Source organism: Equus caballus, chromosome 23, assembly GCF_041296265.1.
Source record: "Equus caballus isolate H_3958 breed thoroughbred chromosome 23, TB-T2T, whole genome shotgun sequence".
Classification (NCBI taxonomy): domain Eukaryota; kingdom Metazoa; phylum Chordata; class Mammalia; order Perissodactyla; family Equidae; genus Equus; species Equus caballus.
In genome coordinates, this window is record NC_091706.1 from 61,906,054 (window position 1) to 61,923,398 (window position 17,345).

General features: G+C 40.8%; 1 long non-coding RNA gene across 1 annotated transcript in view; it reads right to left on the reverse strand.

Moving 5' to 3' along the window:
• Nucleotides 1-2,562, reverse strand: part of LOC138920428 (uncharacterized) — a 229,207-nt gene extending 226,645 nt beyond the window's left edge. The window contains exon 1 of the long non-coding RNA XR_011431587.1: nt 2,335-2,562. This is a non-coding gene — a long non-coding RNA (uncharacterized lncRNA). The remainder of the gene's footprint in view (nt 1-2,334) is intronic.
• Between the last annotated feature and the right edge of the window lie 14,783 nt (nt 2,563-17,345).

The window sequence follows — 17,345 nt, forward strand, 5'->3', positions numbered from 1 at the left end:
TGGACAACAGCGGCCAGAAGAAGTTACCTCCTCCAAGGCCACGCAGCAGCTCAAAGTTTGGAACCTGACCTTTAGCACAAAGTCCTTTTCTTTCCAGAGATCTACAGATCACTGTCATCCCTTATTATCTGACTCGTTAACCATATTTTGGGTTAATATATTTAAAAACTGCCTTTGGAAATACCGGATCTGTATTTCATCAGAAAATTCTAGGGGGATTATTCATAAAGAAATGGAGACAGGGTGTTCGAGATTTTCCAAACGCTGAAAAGGCTGGTAGGGGAGCACTAGAGATCTGAGCTGGAGCAGAAGACACGGAAGGAAGGGCCCAGCTGGAAGCATGCCTGCGAGCATGTAGGAGGAAGAAAGGCACAACATCCAGACCAGGACATGGCGGGTTTCAGAGTCAGGAATTCAGGAAAGAAAATGCCCACAATGTCTTTAGGGGCAAGGGCGAAATAGGGCAGAGGAGGGTGCTACCTCAGGAGCTGCAAACTGGAAAGTGCTGTGCAAACGAGGAAGCTGCAGGTGTCCCTTGATGGACATGTGCTGTGGCTACACTCAATGGGCACGCCCTGGAAACGTGTGGGATTACAAGAGTCAAGGTGGAGTTAGAAGTGACAGGACTGTGTAATGGTATTTGCGTGCAAGCAGGATTATTTTGTGATTTGGATCATTGAAATAAATAAGAAATTTGCCCTCAGTGTTGGGAGTTTTCTGTGCTGCATCGCGTGAATTTGAGACCAGGGCTGATCAGGTGTGTCTGATACCGTGAGATCGTCGTAAGGCACTGGGGACACAGGTTCTCCCCATCGAATGAGGGACTCATTTGCCGTCTGTGAGTTCAGTGCTCTGAAGGGTGGTGCAGGTGGGGGATTCCTACTGGGCAGCCAAGCCTCCTTAAGGGACATGGCTCACTTAGGTCTCTGGAATTTGGGAGCGGCTTTTGCGTGTTCTTATTTGTTTTGGGCACAAAGAGGAGGAACAGGGAGTCTCTTTGAGTTTGTTTCTACCCTCAGTTACCGGTGTCAGGAAAAGAGGTATACATAGAGATGCCACAGAGAAACAGCGACAAAGGGATATCAGGGGACCCAGAGAGTGAACACATCCTGAGATAGGGGCAGGCAGACAGAGATACGCATAGACATAGACACACAGCCACACAACCAAGGAGAGAAATGCACAGATATACGACCCATACAGAAAGACACAGAGACATAGAGGAGATACACAGAGATATAGAGGTTTGCAGAGGGACAAAGAGAAACAGAAGGGAGACTCACAGAGACGCGTACACACAGGCGTGCAGAGACTCAGAGACACACACAGAGGAGAAGCAGGCAACACGCATGTAGAGATCCATGTAGAGAGAGACAACAGGAAGAGATACACTCAGGGAGAGTAACACACATTTTGTAAAAGTTGCCACCACTTTGGGCACTTGGATCCAAAACTGATTTATTCTCAAAAGTCCATAAAATCGTGCATGCCAGGGCCTCACTCGCACTTGTCTTATCAGAATTGCCAGGGCTGAGACCAGGAATGAGTTGTTTTAAAAACCTGCACAGATATTTCTGTTACGTGCCCTTGGCTAGCCAGCCCTGGTGGTTTGTGGTTAAGATGCAGCACTCTCACCCCCATAGCCCGGGTTCCTTTCCTGGTCAGAGAACCACGCCACCCATCGGTTGTCATACTGTGGAGGCTGCATGTCCACTGGTATTTTAAATACGAGCCGGGTCACCCAAGGTGGGCAGGTTTCAGCAGAGCTTCCAGACTAGGAAGAAGGACCTGGCCACCAACTTCCAAAAAAATTGGCCATGAATATCCTAGGAATAGCAGTGGAGCATTGTCTGATATAGTGCTGGAAGGTGAGAGGATGTTGTAGAAAGACCAGGGAGGGTTCGGCTCTGCTTTATAGTCGCTAGGAGTGGGAACAGTACTAACAACAAACCCTTGGCTGGAAACATCCCTCTCATTAAACTTTCATCATTCCTTAAGGAATGTGAAGTAATATGCATATCAGTTGTTCCTTTTAATCTGAAACAGCTTCACCAGCACAGTAAAAATTTTTTATGGTTTTTCAAGGATTTAGTTTGTTATTTCTGCCCAATTTTAGGATTTTTTGCCAAATTGATTTGTAACTTTTAATTATTTTCTACTTAGACTTTTTAATTCTCATTTATTTTAGCTTTGTAATACTTTTGGTTTTCTGGTTTCACCCTGTTCCGCCACATGCGCAGCTGGGTGAGCAGTGCGGGATAGGTTGCCAAGAGACCAAAGAAAAGACCCCCGAGACAGCGAAAGAGACATGTGGGTTTATCAGGAGTTACTTACAGGGAAGGTCCCATGGCGGTGGGCTAGGCAGCAATGTGCATCCGCTACCTCACAGAAAGAAGCTTGACTTAAGCAGGCAGAGAAACAAAGGCTGCATACTTGCCAAGGGAGATCGTTCCTTTATGACCAGCATTCCAAGGACCAGAACCCCTGACCCCCACCCCCCAAGAGCCTCTGTGTTCCCTCAGACCATGAGGGTCTTGGAGCTAGCTCTCCCACAAGAAAGCAGCTGGGTTGGCCAAGCCCAGGACTCTTATCATTGTGAGTGCTGGCACACAGCCCAGACAGGAGCCTCAAGGATGTGTGGTTTTTAAAGGGGCATGCTGCCTAATGCCCCTACACACCCTTATCTACTTTTATTATTTTTGTTCATATTCTTTTAAAATAGTATTACATTTTATTAACCTTAATTCTTAGGCGAGCTCTTTTTAGTCTCAGCTGTTAATTATTAAATTAATCAGCATGGCTTTGATAGCAAGCAATGGAAAAGTCAAGTCAAACTGACTTAAACAATAGGAACATTTCTAGACCCTCATACCTGGAAGTCCACAGGTCACGTAGATGTTAGGATTTGCTTAATTCAGTGGTTCTGTCTCCATCGCCCTGTGATTCCTGGAGAGGGAGGAGGTGGGGAACATCTGTGCGTACTAGCTTCATCTTCAGGCTGGTGATCAGATGGCTACAGTCTTCCTAGGACATCTGCCGATGCCAGCCAGAGAGAGTGCTCTTAAGGTCTTTCCTCAAGAGTAGGGAAAAGTTTCCCAGAATTCCCTTGTCAAAATGCATACCCCTTATATTTCATTGGCCCAAATCTGGTCTCATGCCCTTTCTTGAACCTATCTCTGTGGACAAGGAATGCACTGCTCTGTTTATCACAGGTTTGGGTTCTTAAACCAAGCACTGGCTGGGGCATGGGATCTTGCTATTTGACTTAAACTAATTGGTGCTCACATCTGAGCTGGGGCCAACCTCAAAAAACCACATGGTTGCTATAAAGCAGGAGAGAGATAGATACTAGAAGGAAAATTAAGGTGTTAGGAGGAAAAGGGGAAGGGCTCCCAACCAGCTGCTAGGTAGGCAACCAATAATACCCATTAACATCATCATCATCACCATTGTCATCATCATCATCATCATCATCATTGTCACCATCACCATCATCATCATCACCATCATCATCATCACCATCATCACTATCATCATTTATCATCATCACCTTTATTTTTTACAGGTTTTAATACAAATATAAATCACAGGTGTGAAATACTTCACATTTGTTCTGATTTTTTTAAATTAAAATGACAGTTCTACTGACCATCCTGTTTTTTTGTTTGTTTTTTTAATTAGGAAATTGAGAGAGCTGGCAAATTGTTACCTCCTCTGTGAAATCTGCCGAGATCCTTAACCCCCAGGCAGAATTAATGACACTCTTCTATGATATTTCATTCATATTTTTGTCAGAGTATTTGTTGATTTATATTAGAGTTTGCTAGACCATGACTTCATGGGGATGGGATGCAGCATTCATTGTTGAAGCCCCAGAACCTATTATAGTGCCTGGAATACAGTAAGTACTCAATTTACGTTTACTGAGTTGATTTAAATGTCAGGCAATTGGAACACTTATGGAGCATGTTCCCTGACGCAAAACTATTGTAAAAGGTGACTCCAGATCATGATGGTATTGAGGAAAACTCCATGAGGGCTGTGTCACTCTGCTTTAAGCTACTTTGGAAAAGTTGTCCAGATTTTAACTTAGAATAAAAGCCTAACAAAAGACTCCTAAAATTGAGAAACAGCTTTAACATATAGGAATGATCTGCTGGGAAAGGAATGTGTTGTTACAGTGTATTATACATCCTTAAGTCAATAAATTATGATTTTGGGTACTCACAGAATGTCTGAGAGGCAGTTTTTGAAAACTTTTCATTAAAACACCTAGAAAAAAAATCAAAATATCATTGGGACAATGGAAGATGGCTCTGATAATTAGCCTATCAACTTAGAAGCAAATTTCAAAAAATTGTTTAAAAATATATATAATATATATTTATATTTATAATTTTATATATATTTATATGTGTATATATAATATTGCAGTTTCATATATGAATAAAATATAAAGTGCAAATGGTTAGAAAAGAATAACATGTATAAACAAAGCCTGAGAATTACCACTTACTTCTCACAATTATAGAGTTAAAGACTGATTTTGTAAGACAGAAAAATTTCAAAGATTCAGATAATTCAAATGGGATTATAAATAGAACATAACCGTCTTAGATAGATACTGTGGATTGGCCTGCTCCATTTCTCTCCCACCTTCCTTCTAAGGGACTTTCCTATGCAGAGCCTAGAGAGCAGAGCAATGCCTTTCCCAGACTCCTTCACAGCAAGGATCTGGGGCGACAATTGGCTCTCACCAATCAAGCACCCACAGGAACTCTGGAAAGTGGAAGTGAATTAGGAGTTATCTCTGGACTCTTTTTCTACTTTAGCTATTGGCAAATAGGGTTGTGGAGACATAGGCTTTCCTGCATCTGCAGCCCAGCATCCATCTCCAGCTCCCCGGATGATGTGGTGGTGGTGGCCGCCGCAGCAGTAGAGGCAGAGGCAACCTCCTGATTCCAGCTTCCTGCCCTTTGGCTATCAGCTCAAGCACTACATGCTTTAAAGCTCAGCATCTTCAAGGTGATTTCAGAGATAGCAGCTCCTTTGGTGGGTCAGTTCTTCAGTGTTCAGAACATCATTCCTGGAGTCCTAGGCTAGAGTTTGCTTTTCTGGAAATTCTAAGAATTTTATATCAAATGCCATCTTACTTTCTATTTTCTACATGGAATGTTGACAGAATATACCTATCACAAACAAGAAAAGGTTAGAGCCAAGAAAATGTGGGACTCATGATAAAATAAGAATGCATGGAATCAGAAAATGGTACATGAAATAACAGAAATAAGATCAAATATGAGTCGTGGTAGTAAATAAAATATCTAAGTTATTTCCACCTTTTCAAATGAAACACACTCCTATAATGTGTCAATTTATAAATGTTGATGATTGCAAAAAACCTGTCTATAGCTGTGAAACAAAAATTTCAAATGTAGAATGATATGCAAAAATATTCTTGATAAATTAAAAAGAGAAAGCTTCTTTGCTTTCTTTCTTGCAGTGGTTGCAGTGTTGATATCAGAGAAGGTAGAATTCAATTAAGAAAGCATTAAGTAGAAAAATAATATTACATACTCAATGAAACTATGAGTCATGAACATTTATGTTCCAAATAACATTGGTTTTTAAAAAAATGAGGGTCATGTTTTGTGAAAATTCAATTCCTTAAAATTCTACAATAATACCATCTCAAAAAATTCAGAAGTTGTCACAAGATGAAGAGTTTCACTATAGACTAATTATGTACAAAGTCAGTCACCTCTCTAACCTCCTTCTCTGCTTGATGCGAGCAACCCTAATCATCATCTCTACTCTGTTCATTCAAAATGTTATTCAAATGTAATGCAAAGTGAAATCTTTAAATTTTTAAAAGATGTAGCATATCATGGAGTAGATAAAAGTAATGATGATGTTTATTTTAGACTATATTTTGATATAAATGTTCTATGAGGAATTCTTATTGCTTTTATAATCAGTCAACAATAGTTAAAAAGAAACATATTGGGAGACAACATAGCAATCTTTAACTGCTATTTCTAGATTTTAACTCTTACTTTAGTCTTTCCATTTTTATATCTTTCCCAAAGTTTACATAGTATTTTTACTACTTTTATATCAGAGAATTTATGTTAAACCACAGAGGTGTAACGTTTCATACATTGTCCTTATGCATAATAGTGACCTCAGTAACAATATTTTGAACATTCTTTGTCTGAACAATTTAAACAATGCTGATTATATTTTTCTGTTATATTCTTATTGTCATCACTGCTTAATTTATTCCAGCAGATTTCCTATGCCTTTAGGACATCATTTCTGTGCCTTTTTCCTCAGAAAAAGAAGGATGAAGTAGGTCAGTAGTCTTTATAAATATAATTTAAATAACATGATTCTGCACCCCCATTTCTCCTCCATCCCTTTAGCTACCATTCTGTCAGGCTGAAAGATGAAAAAACACATTCTATAAAATTAAATTCCCCATTGACTATCCAAACGACTCAGACTGAGAGTTTACTATCTCCCCTCTCTACATTCTCACCAGACAATCATTTTTCTGTAGCACTGAGTTTATATTCTCTCAACAAGATCCATGCTACTACACCCCAATGTCCTGGGAGTCATGAAAGCCTCTTGAAAAATTCAAGAGTCTCCTTCTGGCATGTTGTAGTTATCATACACAGCAATGCATGCTCACAGTACGCCTCCATCAAACACGCCCAGTCTAACCACCGCTGTAGAGAACAATCGGCACAATGTAATATTTACATTCAAGTTTGCCTCACACTATCTTGGCACTTTCAATTTTTCATTATTGATGGTAGTAAATGGGTTGTATTTAAGGGTAATTAATATTTATGTATGGAATGGGGAAAACAGGAAGAGGCTAATCCTTGGAGGACCTTTCCAATGAAGAATGTTGGCTGTTTTACGGCTGCAAATGTGTTCAGCCAAAAGTTGCCAGGTGATTATGTTTCATCTGTTAAAATATATATATATATATTTAAACAATCCACACCTGTGTTAGGATTCTTTTTAAATCAAAGTAAAAATCATCAGGTAAAATGTTTTAAGGAGTCTCTCTATTTCCTTAATTTTATGTTAGAAATCAGGTAGCTAAATCAGATTTAACTAAGCCCCAAATCAAAATACTTGGGTGCTGTTCAAACCATAACCAGAATTCGCATGGATTTAATCAAGTGTGGTAACTGTAGAAGTCATCATACGGGCAGTCCAGCCTTCCACCTCAATTGGTACCTCAGCCCTCCAGCGTGAGTTGAGAGAACCAGATTCTATTAAATGATGCAGCATACCTGGGAACAGAGGTATAAAACATCACTGAAATCTCAAAGGAGCACAGACTACTTTCATATTGTATTGGTATGATTGATGCGTCATTACAGTTAAAGTTTCTCTGGGAATTTTGGATATGCCCTTTCAACCTCGGAAACATATTGCCTAAAACAAAGTTCTCCAAAACAACTTTTCACCAGAGTTCCAATAGGAGCCTTCAAGCCCAGCTAACTCCAATCTCATTTCTCTCCTCTACAGTCCACTCTGGACACTGCAAAATGCAAGCACCTCCGAATCCTTCTCTCCATTCTGCTTGGGACATCTTCTTTCTGCATGCTCTTCCCACCTCTGAATCTCCCTCACTTTGCTTGTACTCTCCAGAACTACGATTAAGTCTAAGTAAACTCCACTCCTGTGATATATCAGGTTATCCCCTCCTCTCTTGCTTTCATGGGAAGGGGATGCTTCCTCACTCCGCTGATGTTGGGCTTGGCCATGTGACTTTCTTTGGCCCATGGGATATTAGTAGTCAGCCATACTAGAGCAGAAGCTCAACATATGCTTTGGCAGTTTGGCTTCTGTTCTCTTGCACTTCTGTTATTGCTAGAAGAACATGACTGGGCGAGCCCAGTGGTCCAGGGGGGAGGATGATAGACATATGATATGGAGATGCCCAAGATAAGTTGACAGAATCAAGCCCAGCTTAGATCAGCCACATCTACTACAGACACATAAGTTAAATAAATGCTCAATATTTTATATTCTGAGATTTCTAAGTTCCTTGTTATGCAGCAATACCTAATTGATACACCTTCCCTGAACTCTTTCTTTACCATCTTACCTAAGTGATACCTGCTTCTCCCCTCAAGAGACTAATCATTTTTCTTTATCTTCTGCAGGGCAAGAAGGTGCATTTGGAGTTCTTCCCAAAGTCCTATGTCAATTCTAGATAATTGATTTTTTTCCATCTTCTTGCAAAAGCTCTTCTCCCTTCAAGTCTCATGATTTGTATTATGTGACTTGCCTTACCCACAATTTTCTGCTGCTATTTCTCATTCTCCACTGCTCATCACAGCATTAGGCATATGTTTCAGTCTTTCTTTCTACTCCCTACCATTGTCCTAGGTGACTTTGGCACCAAAATGATCAAAATGATCCAGCTGAGTTCCTGACTTTCAGTATCTTAAGTTTGTCATCTTTAGAGCCTAAAACAAAACAGACACACAATGAATGTGAGTCCTTTTCTTTTTCTCTCACAATGACATTCTTTTTACTTTACTTAGGCTACCCAGTCTGTGATCCTGTTGTCTAGGTTCCTCGTGTGACCTTCTCTGCATCCAGATCCCTCATTCCTTTACCACCAATGTCTCCTGCTCTTCAACTTTATCAAAATCTCCTATGTCTACATATTCTCCTTTATCCACTACTACCAGGTTTCTATATCAATTCCTTCCCTATCCAGCCCAGAACAAATGTTTTATCACTATCTTTTTAAATTTATTTTATCAGCTATGTCAGAATGAAATCCCCTTGTTCTTCTTCCGTGCTATCGTGCCCATCCCACTTTTCAGATCCCCATCTCTAAACCCGTACACGCATACCCTTCCTCCAGGAAAGTGTTGGTGGAAACCACACAGGCCCAAAGATCATTTCAGGTAAATAGTTTCTAACTTCTTCTGGGCCCATAGGGCCTACAGAAATCTGTTACTTGCAATTGATCCATTTCCTCACTCATTACTCTTGCCAGCATTTCTGAATCTTTCTCACAGCCTCAAGTCTCTCTCCCACAGCGTCAAGTCTCTTTCCCATCTCTACTCCACCTCAGTTTCAGAGATGATTTTATTACCTTTATTACTTGCTTCATAGGAAAATACAGCACATCTGTCAGGAGCTTCCTCACCTTCCTTTCCATGCCCCAGGCACCAAACTCCTCACTAGACCATAAGCTTGTTAGGGCACAAATGGTGATTCATAATCTTTGTGTCTGTGGAGACAAGCACAGTGTCCTCATACCTGGACTCTTAATACGTATTTACTGGATTCATCTGAATTCAACAACATGTACATCCCCCTGTACATTATATTCTATCCAAGAATAGTTGTTCTGGCTGTCCTGTGGATAGCATCCTCTTCTAGCTCCTCCAAGATTTGCTCCACCTCCTATATTTTCCAAGAGTCCCTCTTACACCCTGCTCCCACTGTGAAAATACTCAAATTTCTTTATCCTAAAAATATAGCTCCTTCTTGACTCTTCATCCCTTTCTAGTCACCATCCTGACATTTCTTCCTATCTCTTTTCATGAACAGCAAAATTTTTTGAAAAGTGATATATGCCTAGGGCTTCAGTCCTCATTACTCTATTCACTTCTCAACATATTGAAATCCAGTCTCATCCCTAACAGTCCATGAATCTTCTATGGCTAAACTCACTAAACTCCACTTAATGGCTAAATACAAAGGTTGCATTTTATTCTTCCTCTTACTGCATCTCTCCACAGCATCTCCTCACTACTCCCTTGGTCTAGAAAATTCCTTTTGTTAAGCATAAATTTTATTATTTTTCTGTTTCTTTTTTCCCCTACATGTCTAATCATTAATTCTGGTTTCCTTTGCAAGACTTCTCCACTCACCCTCAAGACCTACGTATGGACATCTCCAAGGTTCTGTTCAGGGCTTTTAATTTTTCCATTCTAACTCCATACATTCTTCCCTGCTGCTGTTATCTGTATCTATGGTTTTAATCATCATTACATGCTGACGATTCTCAAATAATTACTTGCAATTTTGCATTCTCCTGACCTAGTTCAGTCCACTTGGACGTTTAGTGGGAACATTAAACTACACACTTCACAAAATAAACACCTATTTTCATCATCAAACTTTATTTGTTGTTTTAATTATGATACTGCCTAATTTGCATCTTCTGATAGGAGGGGTTCTAATCAGGTGCTGGCTAGATTCATCGCTCCCACAGGGCTCTGGGACAAGAGATGGGACCAGCGTGCCTCTACCTGAGTGGTGTGTAGAGTCATAAAAAAGAATACAAGAGATTTCAGGGATCAAGAGGAAAACACAGCATGATAGAAAAAATAGGCAAAGAACATTTGATATATGGAGAGATATAAATGGCCCCTAAATATGAAAAAAAATCTCCAACAAGCAAAGAAATGAAAACAGAAACAACACTGATGTATTTATTTGTCTACCTAACTGCAAAGAACTTAAAATTATAGAATCATTCCCTGTGGGTGAGGACAGCCTCAAGCTTTGCTAATAAGAGCATAAATTGGCAGAACATTTCATCTTCCTGTGGCTTACATCTCCTCAATAATTTTGACGCTTTCCTTTCCTTTCCTTTCTACCCTCTTTGTTCCATAGTTCAATTCAGACTCGTTCTTTCTCCCATGAACTGCTGCCATGACCTCTTCTCTACTCTCCCTCTTTCCAGTCCTCTTTTCCTGCAAGTCTGCCCTGTATTGTGCTCCAGAGCATTCTTTCTAAAATCCAAATCTGCTCAGGTAGACTTCCTGCAGAAATCCCCCTGCAAAGGGTCGCCATCATCCCCAAGCAAAAACCAGATTCGTTAGCATGACCTTCAAGTCCTATTTCACCTGGTCCCTGTCTGACCTTTTCAACCTAACCTCTTCCAAGATTATCTGGGTTCAAATCACTGCTCCTGTCGCTACTAGCCATGTGATCTTTGGCATGTTGCTTAGTATCTCTCTGGACTTCAACGTCCTCTCCTGAAACATAGGAATCATAATAGCATCAACCCACAGGCTTGTGAAGGCTGCATGGGTTGATGCACCTAAAATGCTCATATCATCAGCCCTATAGTAATATTTGCTGTTGTTATTTGCCTTTATTATTATTATTATATTATCGCTCTTCCACCAGGATTCCATGAGATAAGCCACTTGACAGGGTCTGTTTTCATCCCTGCTTTTGTGCATGCTCTTCTCCTTGACAGACTGCTAAACAGCTCTCATTCTTCATGCTTTTTCCCATGAATGTCTGGGAAGGTCTGAATTCATTTTTGCCCTGACCCAGGGGACTTATATTCAAATGAGGAAAGACAAATAATCAAAAGATAAATAGATACTTTATGTCTGGGAATAATAAGTGTTATAGAGAAAAATTAGGGCTTCTTGGAAGAATCAACCACTGTGTTAAGGGTTTCTGGGCTCCAATAATGCTTTGCTACTTATTTTTTTCACGAATTATTTTGTTCTATTATTAGACCACGAGTTCCTGGGTTCGCTTACTTCCGTATTCCAAGGGCTTGGCATTTTGCTGAACATATGAAAGGGGTGGGAGGTACTTCATAAAGACTTTTTAACTGTATACATGAATGCATGCATGAAATAAATATCTGTGTGAATATGTGTAATCTTCATCTCTTTTTCAGTTATCTTTTATTTCAGAATACAAACCGTGCAATTACATTATCATAAGTTTGTCCTTACTGCACGGATAGTAGAAATTTAAATTCACCTATTTGATGCATATGCCTCAGACTGACCTGCCTGACTTACAAACATCCTTTCCAGAACTATCACTGGGAACTCAGCTGCATGCAAGGCTGAGAGGACTCCCCATTCTCCTCGTAGTTGGGAGGCTAGGAAGCTCTCTGCCACCACTAAGATGTCCTTGTCCTTCCTCATGCATCAAGAATTTTAAAAATCTCATTCTACACACTACAGTTGCCCCCGCCTTTTCAAGAGGTGGGAACAAGGACTTCTTCTAACTCACGAGAGTCCACCCAAGTCTGATCTGTCCCTGGTGGCGGGAGACGCTGCCCAGTATGAGCTTTTCAGAAAAACAGACTACACGTGGTCACGTTATTGTTTTACTGTCTAATTTGTCACATTATGTATGGAATGGGCTTTTTTTCCAAGCTCTCCTGGGTGCATCACCACCATTCACCATGAGGGTTCTGTGTAATCTCTTCCAACTATTAAACACCCACTTTACAAAAGGGCACTTGGAGTTCTGCCCCTTCATAAATTGGAGTCTGTCTTTATTATGGGATCAGACTTACTTCAAAACCTTCCTGCTCCATTCAGACCTCTCTTTAATTCAATACCCAATTTATCTTCAGAGACTATCACAATGCCCAGAACAGAGCAGGCACTTAATAAATGTTAAATGAATGAGAGAATAAATCCTATAGCACATTTAAAATCCTATAGCACATTCATTGGAATGAGATATCTAAGACTAGTTCTGACTTTTTATTAGTGTTAATAGTCAGGATTGCTTTGGTTACAAATTATAGCATTTCTCTTCAAACTAGTTTAGGCAAAGGGATAAATTTATTATAAGGCCCAAGTACCCATGGAACGGAATGCAGTCATTTTTTAGGGACTTGAGTGCCACCACCAGGACTCACTCTCCTGCCCTCAGGCCCCTTCCTCCCTCTGTGTGAGCTTCATTCTCTCAGACCAGGTTTGCTCCACCCCACAGGTCAGGGGGCTGTCTGCAAGGCAGGACTGGCATTCTCTCCTTTATTTTGTTCCTGAGAAAGGAATCGGATTCACCCTTCTTGGATCATGTGTTCATCCCAAGATCAATCACGCTAATTGGTCCTAAATACATCTGATTGCTTTTTCTCTCCTAACTCCCAAACCTTCATTTTCAATTGCCAACTTAGCAAATAAATGAACGAAAATTCATAGATTAGAAGCAGTATGTTCAAATTCAAACTCACTTCTCTTCCTATGTTATTTCCTCCTTCTGCATTCATTATCTATTAATAACACCATAATTTTAATAGTTTCTTGGGCATCTGGACTTGAAATCCATCCACTTGTCTCAAATTTAATTAAATGCTAAGTCATTAGCTTTTGTTTCCACCAGGCCTTTCTGCATCTCTTTCCTCATCTTTCTTCTCTTTCCTGTCTCCCTAATTCAAGTATACTCCACCCTCTTCCTGGACAAAGGGAATAATAGCCTTCTAATAGGACGTTACACTCCCATTCTTTATTCGAATCTAGACTTCACATTGCTGTCAGCATACCACTTCACAATAAAATTCAACGTCAAATCTTTCCTTGCTCAGGGGCTCTCAGTGGCTCCCCATGGCCCCTGAATGTAAAACAATCTCTTCATCTTGACACTTAACCTCCACAATTTGAATATGAACCTGCCAGTCTCAAGAGAAGATGCTCTCCCTGATACATGACCTTTGCTCGTGCACAATTTCCGCAATTTGGCATGCAGCCTCCTCTCCCCAAATCCCACCTTCATTCTACTGGTGAAAATTTTGTCTACTTTTACATATATATCAAATGCCATATTATTTGTGAAACTTTGCCCGTTTCCATCAGATTATGAGTTTTCCTTCCTGATGATTCTTGTATTTTTCATTCCTGTTCTCCACTTGTGCTTAACCTGATGGCCCTTGGCTTACAGTCATGTGTATGCCTTAGTCATTTGGACATCTGTTTTACCAAAGGTTAAATGGAGTGCTTGAAAGCAGAGTGTGGGTCATATTTATCTCTGTAAATCCTTCTGAAGAATATTGTATCTTTCATAAATTATTTGTGCTGGTGATATTTCTGAAGTAAATTGAGAGACTTTAAGAATCCTTTCCAGGTTTGTGTGGCAGCAGACTGTAGATGCTAGGTACGCCTAGTTCCAACTTTTATGAAGAAGTATAAAATCACTAATAATGGCAGTAGTCCCATATATTAAACATAGGGAAGACCTACCAAAATCTAGGCAGAATTTCTGCATTATTAATGAGGAAATAATGAGTAACAGCTTCTTAAACTCTTTCTGGACCAGAGCAAGTCAGAAGTCACTAAAGAAGTGCAGAAAACCCTGACTCGCTCCTGGTCTCTGCACCCAATTCCAGGATTCATAAAGGGGCTCAGAGTCCCCAGCAGCATGAAACTATCTTGTGAACCAAACAAAATCTGATAATTGTCCTTTTTTGGCCCCCTGACCTCTTGGCCCCCTGACATTTCCTCTGTCTTCACATTCACTCAGAGATGCCCAACATTAAAAGAGTAGAAAGTACACGAGCAGCTTAGGACATGGAGCATTTTGAGACGCTTAACTATGTAAGAAAAACCATTGTAATATTAATTCTACCCAAGAAATGATCAACTATTTTAAAGCTAGCCTTCATTTTGATGTGGGTACAGCAAGGAGGGCATTCTAACGTACTGCCACTGGGAATACAAAGTGGTATAACCTCCCAGAAAGCAACTTGCAACATGCGTCAAGAGAGATTTGGGCCCTGATACCTTGCCTTCGATGAATCATTCCTAAGAAATAGTCAGATATATGGATGAAGATTGAAGGCCCCTCTCTCTGAAAGAGTACAAGGAAGATATAAAGGAGAGAAGTTTGTAGAATGTACAGTTTCAGGATGCACAGGAGGAACGAGGAGCCCAGGAGAGGGTTGGATAGAGGACCTCAGACAATGCAGTGCAGTTTAAGTCAACAGAGGAGAAAAAGAAACCATGATGGTCAGATGTTAAATACCACAGTAGACCAAAAAGGATGAAGGCTAAATTCAGACCATTAAATTTAGTTGTTAAACAAAATAATAACTAATAAATTTAGTCGCAAAAGGACTGTCGGTTTGGAGGGCAGTTTCATCGAAGGCAATTTCAGAAGAGGCTCTGTTGTGAAGTTAGTGAGCGGTAAAGAGGAATGGGCATCAGATGGAAATGACGCTCCCAAGGACTTGACAGTGAAGACTTTGGCCAACAAATATTTAGGGAGAACCTATTCTAGGGCGTGGAGGGAAGGCAATGAAGGAAAAGAAGTAGACAAAGTCCAGCTCTTGCCCTCAGGGAGTTTACTATCTGCTAAATCTCCTGGGAGCTGGCCTTCGTGGGGCCAGTGCATTGCCCAGTGGCCTCCTTTGTGTCAGTCTTTCCTCCCAACATGCAATACACTTACGAATCCCTCTGCAACATCCTTTCTATTGGTCTCCTAACTCACTGCGTTCTGTACTGGCACAGCTTACATCCCAGCTCTTTTACTAATTGCTAACGCTTGTGCAAAACAGAAGGGAAAGTCCAGTGTTTTGGACACCCTGGGTTGCTGTGACGCTTTAAATTAACAAGCAAAGACTATAAATCTATGGGTTTTCCCTTCTTTAAAAAGTCAGCCAATTAATCTCTCTGACCTGAATTATTTATACTGTGGTGAAAGTGAATTTAATGACCCTGCCAATTCATGTGAGGTGATGTGAACGAGGCTTATTTACTTTTCGAAGAGGAAGCAATGATTTCACAGAAGGCCAATCACACTGACTCCCCAGGACTCCTCTGCTCAATGGTTGGCATTTAAGGAACGATACAGTGATACCTAGACCAGGGTCAATAAATCAAACAGATGCCACCGGCCTACTGGACATACACACTCAGGTAGCTATTAATTCATCCAGGAGACCCTGAGGGCAGTTAAAGTGTTAAACCCAAAATATTATTTCAACTCACACGTAAGAGAAATTGGAGCAGACATTACCGCTCCTTTGATTAAAAGAACCTTTGATGAAAGGAAGTGTGGTGGGTGCTTATCCAGGGGAAAGAAAAGTCATGCAAAGTTAAAAACAAGCTCCCTGGTTTCCCAGGGCTTACATTCTAGGAAGGAAAGGCCAGGAGGCTAACTGTGCCCAGTCACCAGCCATTGTGGGAAAGACATTCAGACTAATTCAGGATCCTTGCACCATGTGGTTCGGGCTTCGCTGCTCCTTCTCCGTGCTGTTGAGAGTGACTTCCTGGGTTATCTGAGCATTCTGTCTGCTGCTTCTTTGAGAACAGCCCTGGCACTCATTCAGTTCCGCCTCTACGTTATTATTGGGAAAGAACAGTAATAGGTTTTATATAAAAGCTGATGGATCTGCTCAATTGCTGACTGTGCTATTCCCCTTATTTTTCATCTACAGAGCTTGGCCAGCAGATAGATACCATTTTCAGGGTTATCCCTTTGCCATTCAAAATCCATTGTTACTGTCATTAGAAAAGTCATACTTTAAAAGCAGAGTCCTGGTCCTTCTAATTACTACAGTCATCACAGGTTTGAACAAAGAACTTTTGGACCCATCCTTCCCCTCACTTTCCCTCTCTCTCTCTCTTCTTTTGTTCTTTCCTCCCTTCCTCTCTTCTTTCCTTCTTTCCTTCCTTCTCCTTCTCTCCCTTCCTTCCACAAATGCACCAGGCAGGGTGCTAAATGACAGAGATAAAGGAACATTCAAAAAGCTCTGGGACTCAGCCCGAGGGGACTTGGAGTCAGCTGGGGAAGAAGCCCTTACATCTGTGACTGCCGGTCAAAGTGTGTTTCACAAGGATGAGTACTGTGGACGCAGAGGCTGCTAAACAGGCCACGGGTAAGTGAAAGCCTTCAGTAAAGACACGACATTGAAACTGAGCCTTGAATGACAAACGCGCCATATTTATATGTGATTTGAGTCAGGACTAACCCTGTTCCCGTCACTGCTTTATTAACCCTCTCAGCACCTCCATTCCTCCCTTTTGAAAAAGCGCTTACCCTTTCCCATCTCATGAGCTGGTTAAAGTGCTTTGAGACTGATGGAAGATCCAGGGGTTTTGAAGGATACCATTCACAATGGTTTAAAAAAAAAAAACAATGGCCACAAGACCAGATATATTTAGTTTAAATGAGTGTCCGGAAATTGCTTACAACAAGATTTCCTTGGTTCGTAAACTCTGAGGAATTTCTGTGAGAATGCTATCAGAAAACTCACAGTTTCTGAATCCAGAAATAATTGACCAGCAAGAGAATAAATTCAGATAAATACAAGTTAGTTTATCTTTTAGAAAAAATACTGCCAAATACCACTATACTCTACAAGTTCCATCAGAAATAAACAGGCTTTAAATGTTTAGGGAAACAATTTTAGAAAATCATTGGTGGCACGTGAATTTGGGGGCTTTGCTCAAGGGCGAGGATCTCTGTAGGAAAAGGATGGAGAGCAGAGTCCCTAAAACCTGCAGCATCTCTGTCTGTCGGCCTCAGGGGTGGGTGTGCTTGTGGTTTATCAGCACACAATGATCGATTAAGATCAGGGC